Below are 6676 nucleotides of genomic sequence, written 5' to 3'. Positions count from 1 at the left end.
GCGCTTCGATCAATCCGCTGAAGATATAATTGTCACTGGACATTGGGACATTATCATCTTTGGGACGGTTTATTTGGGTGTTTTCATTCTTGGGATTATTAATGGGGATGTGAACCCTTGGGATTGTTTATTTGGTGGGTTCACCCTTGAGATCTTTTATTGGGGTTTTTTAACCCTGGAGATTATTTGTTGTGACATTCGCATCCTTGGGATTTTTATTGCGACATTTTCACCCTTGGGATATTTTATTGGGACGTTTTCAACCCAGGGTTTGTTTATTGAGATGTTTTTGTCCTTGGAATTGTTTATTGGAACATTTTCACCCTTAGGATTGTTAATTGAGGTGTTTTCATCCTTGGGATTGTTTATTGGGACATTTGGGGTTGTTTTTTGGGACTTCACACTTGAGATTATTTTACTGGGAGGTTTACACCCATTGGATTGTTTTTTGGTGTGATTTCACACTTGCGATTGTTTCTTGAAAATTGTTAATCCACGGGATTGTTTATTGGGGTGCTTCATCCCTGGGATTGTTCAGTGTGATATTTGCACCAGTGGGATTGTATATTTAGATGTTTTCATACTTGGGATTCTTCATTACAGTGTTTTCCTCCTTGCAGTTGGTTACTGTGTTGTTTTCTTCCTTGGGATTGTATATTGAGGTATTTTCACCCTTTGTATTCTTTATTAGTGTGTTTTACCCCTTGGGATTGCTTATTGGAAAATTATCATCCTTGGGATTTTCTACTGGTGTATTTTCAGTCTTGGGCTTGTTTACTGGGTGGGGGTGGTGGTGGTTCACCCCTGGATTGTTTATCCGGATGTTATCATCCTTGGCAATGTTGAGTGGGGTGTTGTCATGCTTGAGATTATTTATTGGGATGTTTTCACCCTTCAGATTGTTCATTGGGACATTGTCATGCTTGGGATTGTTCATTGGGGTGTTTTCATCCTTGAGTATGTTTACTGGAGTGTCTTCACCTTTGGGATTTTTATTGGTATGTTTTCATCCTAGGGGTTGTTTATTGCAGTATTACATACTTGGGATTGTTTATTGGGTTGTTTGCAAACTTTTGATTGTTTATTGGGGTGTGTTCACCCTTGCAATTTTTTATTATGATGCCTACATCCTAGAGGTTGTCTGTTGGGACATTTTCACCCTTGAGATTGTTTAGAAACATAGAAAATCTACAACACAGTACAGGTTCTTTGCCCCACAAAGCTGTGCCAAGTATGTACTTACTTTGGAAATTGCATAGGGTTACCCATAGCCCTCTATTTTGTTGAGCTCCATGTACCTGTCCCGGAGTCTCTTAAAAGACCCAATCGTATCCGCCTCCACCACCATCGCCGGCAGCCCATTCCACATATTCACCACTCTCTGCATAAAAAACCTTACCCCGACGTCTCCTCTGTACCTACTTCAAAGCACCTTAAAACTGTGCCCTTCCATGTTAGCCATTTCTGTCCTGGGAAAACGTTCTGTCCTGGGAAAAAGCCTCTGATTAAACCATACAATCAGGTCACCTCTCTTCCTCTGTCGCTCCAAGGAGAAAAGGCCAAGAGCACTCAATCTATTCTCATAAGGTGTGCTCCCCAACCAGGCCACATCCTTGTAAATCTGCTCTGCACTCTTTCTATGGTTTCCACATCCTTCCTGTAGTGAGGTGACCAGAACTGAGCACAGTACTCTAAGTGGGGTCTGACCAGGGTCCTATATAGCTGCAACATTACCTCTTGGCTCCTAAACTCAGTCCCAGAGTTGATGAAGGCCAATGCCTTCTTAACCACAGAGTCAACCTGCATAGCAGCTTTGAGTGTCCTATGGACTCGAACCTCAAGATCCCTCTGATCCTCCACACTGTCAAGAGTCTTACCATTAATACCATATTTTGCCATCATATTTGACCTACCAAAATGAACTACCTCACAATTACCTGGGTTGAACTCCATCTGCCACTTCTCAGCCCAGTTTTGTATCCTATCAATGTCCCGCCGTAACCTCTGACAGCCCTCCACATTATCCACAACACCTCCAACCTTTGTGTAATCAGCAAATTTACTAACCCATCCCTTCACTTACTCATCCTGGTCATTTATAAAAATCACGAAGAGTAGGGGTCCCAGAACAGATCCCCGAGGCATACCACTGGTCACCAACCTCCATGCAGAATATGACCTGTTTACCACCACTCTTTCTCTACTGTGGGCAAGCCCAATTCTGGATCCACAAAGCAAAGTCCCCTTGGATCCCATGCCTCCTTACTTTCTCAATAAGTCTTGCATGGAGTACCTTATCAAATGCCTTGCTGAAATCCATATACACTACATCTACTGCTCTTCCTTCATCAATGTCTTTAGTCACATCCTCAAAAAATTCAATCAGGCTCATAAGTCACGACCTGCCTTTGACAAAGCCATGCTGACTATTCCTAATCATATTATGCCTCTCCAAATGTTCATAAACCTGCCTCTCTGGATGTTTTCCATTAACTTACAAACCACTGAGGTAAGACTCACTGGTGTATAATTTCCTGGGCTATCTCTACTCCCTTTCTTGAATAAGGGAACAACATCTGCAACCCTCCAATCCTCCAGAACCTCTCCTGTCACCATTGATGATGTAAAGGTCATCGTCAGAGGATCAGCAATCTCCTCCCTCACCTCCCACTGTAGCCTGGGGTACATCTCAACTGGTCCCAGTGACTTATCCAACTTGATGCTTTTGAAAAGTTCCAGCAGCCTACCTTGTCCTGACCCATTATTGCCGAAGCCCCATTGAACCAAAGCTGACGTCCATGCACTTGCAAGGCGTGCCTCGATCAAACCACAGAAGAAATATCCTTCTCCTTTTAAACTCTTCTTGCTTCCTAGCAACCTAGTAATTTTCTAGAGCTCTAATAGTACCTAGTTTCTTGAATCTTTTGTAAGCTTATCTTTTCTTCTTAACCAGATTTTCTACATCCTTTGTACACTAGGGTTCTTTAATGCTACTATTCTTTCTCTGCCTCAATGGAACATATCTATGCAGAACTCCATGCAAATGTTCCCTGATACTACTTTTCTGCCGTGCATTTCCCTGAGAACATCTGCTCCCAATTTATGCTATCTATATCCCTCTGCAGACTCTCCACATCCTCTGTACAATTTGTTTTTCCACTCAGTTTAGTGTCATCAGCAAATTTTGCTACGCTACACTCAGTCCCCTCTTCCAAATCATCAATGTAAATGGTAAACAGCTGTGGGCCCAGCACCATCCCGTGCGGCACCCCACTCACCACTGACTGCCAACCAGAGAAACACCCATTTATACCAACTCTCTGCCTTCTATTGGTTAACCAATCCACTATCCATGCCAATACATTTCCTCCGACTCCAAGCATCCGTACCTTATTTATAAGTCTCTTGTGTGGCACCTTATCGAACGCCTTCTGGAAATCCAAGTATATGACGTCCGCCTGTTCCCTCTATCCACTGCACTCATTAAGTCCTCAAAGAACTCCAGTAAGTTTGTCGAACAGGACTTGCCCTTTCTCATCATTGTCTGTAAACTCTTGATATTGTTGTGCATCGCAGTTGGTCAGCATTTTCTGAGATACTCAAGCTAGCACCATCTGGCACCAATGATCATTCCACGGTCAAAGTCATTTAGATCACATTGCTTCCCCATTCTGATGTTTGGTCTGAACAACAACTGAACTTCTTGACCATGTCTGCACATTTTATGCATTGAGTTGCTGCCACATGATTAACTGATTAATGAGCCAGTGTACAGATGTACCTGATAAAGTGGCCACTGAGTTTATGTTTTGACATGTGATAAATAAATGAATCTGAAAGAACCTATTTTGACCAGTTCTTTCCCTCACTTGTTCTATTGAAACATGCCCCAGCAACAACATTAATCTTCTGTTTTTCCAGCTGAAACCACTGCCCTGATATAAAAACAACCTCTGTCTGATATTCCATCCTTTCCCGACAACTCTTAGACTAACCTTCTCACTAAAAGTTCCCTCCCAGTACCAGGCACATCCCTCTGGAACTTTTTCCCTCCAAATAAACAGCTTCTGTCCAATGATAGAGTACATAGAATCATCTCCAAACTCAATCTCATTTGCTTCTTTCCAAGCTGGTAATCACACTCTCTATTACTAACAGAGTAACTAACCAGACTCACTCATAACAACAGAGTTATTTAACAGACTCACTGCGGCCATTCAATGCGCTCAAACACAACCTGCTCTGGATTTGAAGGCCTCTGTGTGTGTGGGTGGGTGGGAGGGAGGAACAGACTTGCTTTGCTGTTGTTATTTTGTTGCTTGCTGTGTTCTGTATTGTTCTGCCGAGTATTGTAGGCATTGTATGCTGGCATTGGATTGCATGGCAGCATCTGCAGGCTCACAACACAAACCGTGGATGAGGGTTAACTACAGCAATTTGCCTCCAGATGAACGTTTATGTGACAAGATTAACTTTATTTATTACACGTACATTGAAACATACAGCAAAATGTGCCGTTTGCATCAAATCAAATCAACACGGATTGTGCCAGGCAGCCACAAATGTTGCCACACTTCTGGTGCCAACATAGTTTTGCATGCACCCCGGTCAAAATTTCTGTTACTGTGAATAGTTAAGTGAGTAGAAGATGAACTGATCTCCATAAGTCATGAAGTTAAAGATGAAACTGTTATGTATCCCTAGAGTTCATATTTTCTGTGGTCTGTCACTTTAAAATGCCGGGAGAATGAGACTGACTTTTGGATTTCTACTGACTGCAGAATTGCTTGGTTGCTATGGTGAGCAGCTCGAGTTTACATCTACTCTGCAGCGTGTTTTGAATAAGCAAGGTCAGATGATTCCTCTTACAGACACACAAACACCCACAGGTTAGAGTCAAGATGGATTCGGTCAATGAGAGACACTAGTGAGTCGGTCACCGGTTTAAACTTTCAGTAGCCCAAAGGGGTGAGTTGAGATCGATTCTGAGTATTGATAAATGACTCTCACAAGTTTTCTGCAACTAGAACAAGATTGCAGGGAGAGAAGAGAGGAGAGGAAGAAACCTAGTGACAAAGAGATCACTGTTTGGACTCTCTCTCTAAGTAGCCCGTAAGGTGAGTTTGTTTCCGTTCGGCTACGGAAGTGTGATTGTCACTTAGTTAATCCACAGGAGTGGGTTCTCTGGTGAGGGGAAACCTTTGTGACTACCATGTGTGTGTTTACCCTTTGTCTGGGTGTGGTAGTTCACCCCTGTGGCAAATCACTGTTGGAGTTATTTCGTATGTCGTGGAACTGGATAAGTGGCTATCATGTTGTGTGGTTGGGGTAACCTTGTGGAATCTACCGGTGTCGACCTTTGCTTGAGTGGTGGTTCTCTTAAAGATGGTCCCCATTGTGATAAGCTACTGTTGGTGATAGTCCATACATGGATTCTGTTTGAGTACCCTCTGGCCACCACTTTGAGATGTCCCATAGCTGAATTCGGGTGTGGTACCACTTATGTTAACAGGAAATTAGTTGAAGAATACTGTCGGTGATACTTCATGTGTGGAGTGGAACAACTTCAGAGATAAAACCTACTGCTATTGTTATTTTGGATTGCTCTTGTGGTATCTGTGGAATATCAACATAATTGCCTTCTCACAACATACGCCTTTGGATTACAAATCTCTCTCTCTTACCAACAACAGCAACCTCGTGCATTGAACTGAACTTTCTCACATATCATCATAAGACTGTATCATTTACCACCTGAGCTTGAATGAGTTTGGGAAACATATACTCACACCTATATAGATAGATAGATAGATAGATAGATACTTTATTCATCCCCATAGGGAAATTCAACTTTTTTCCAATGTCCCATACACTTGTTGTAGCAAAACTAATTACATACAATACTTAACTCAGTAAAAAAAAATATGATATGCATCTAAATCACTATCTCAAAAAGCATTAATAATAGCTTTTAAAAAGTTCTTAAGTCCTGGCGGTAGAATTGTAAAGCCTAATGGCATTGGGGAGTATTGACCTCTTCATCCTGTCTGAGGAGCATTGCATCGATAGTAACCTGTCGCTGAAACTGCTTCTCTGTCTCTGGATGGTGCTATGTAGAGGATGTTCAGAGTTATCCATAATTGACCGTAGCCTACTCAGCGCCCTTCGCTCAGCTACCGATGTTAAACTCTCCAGTACTTTGCCCACGACAGAGCCCGCCTTCCTTACCAGCTTATTAAGACGTGAGGCGTCCCTCTTCTTAATGCTTCCTCCCCAACACGCCACCACAAAGAAGAGGGCGCTCTCCACAACTGACCTATAGAACATCTTCAGCATCTCACTACAGACATTGAATGACGCCAACCTTCTTAGGAAGTACAGTCGACTCTGTGCCTTCCTGCACAAGGCATCTGTGTTGGCAGTCCAGTCTAGCTTCTCGTCTAACTGTACTCCCAGATATATGCTTATTTATGCATATTGGTTTATCTGGTGTTAAGTTTACTATTATTGGTAGATATTAATAAATTGTGTTTTGTTAATAGCAAAACCCGACTCCAGGTGTGTTCCATTTCTGCTGGTTCTTTTAACCCGTTACAGGGTACATAACAAAACAATCTTTTCAACATTTTAAGCAAGATTAGTGTATTATTTTTGTTTTGTACAATTTTAAAGTGAA

This window comes from Hemitrygon akajei, chromosome 9 (genome assembly GCF_048418815.1).
Source record: "Hemitrygon akajei chromosome 9, sHemAka1.3, whole genome shotgun sequence".
Classification (NCBI taxonomy): Eukaryota; Metazoa; Chordata; class Chondrichthyes; order Myliobatiformes; family Dasyatidae; genus Hemitrygon; species Hemitrygon akajei.
This window is presented reverse-complemented; position numbering follows the sequence as displayed.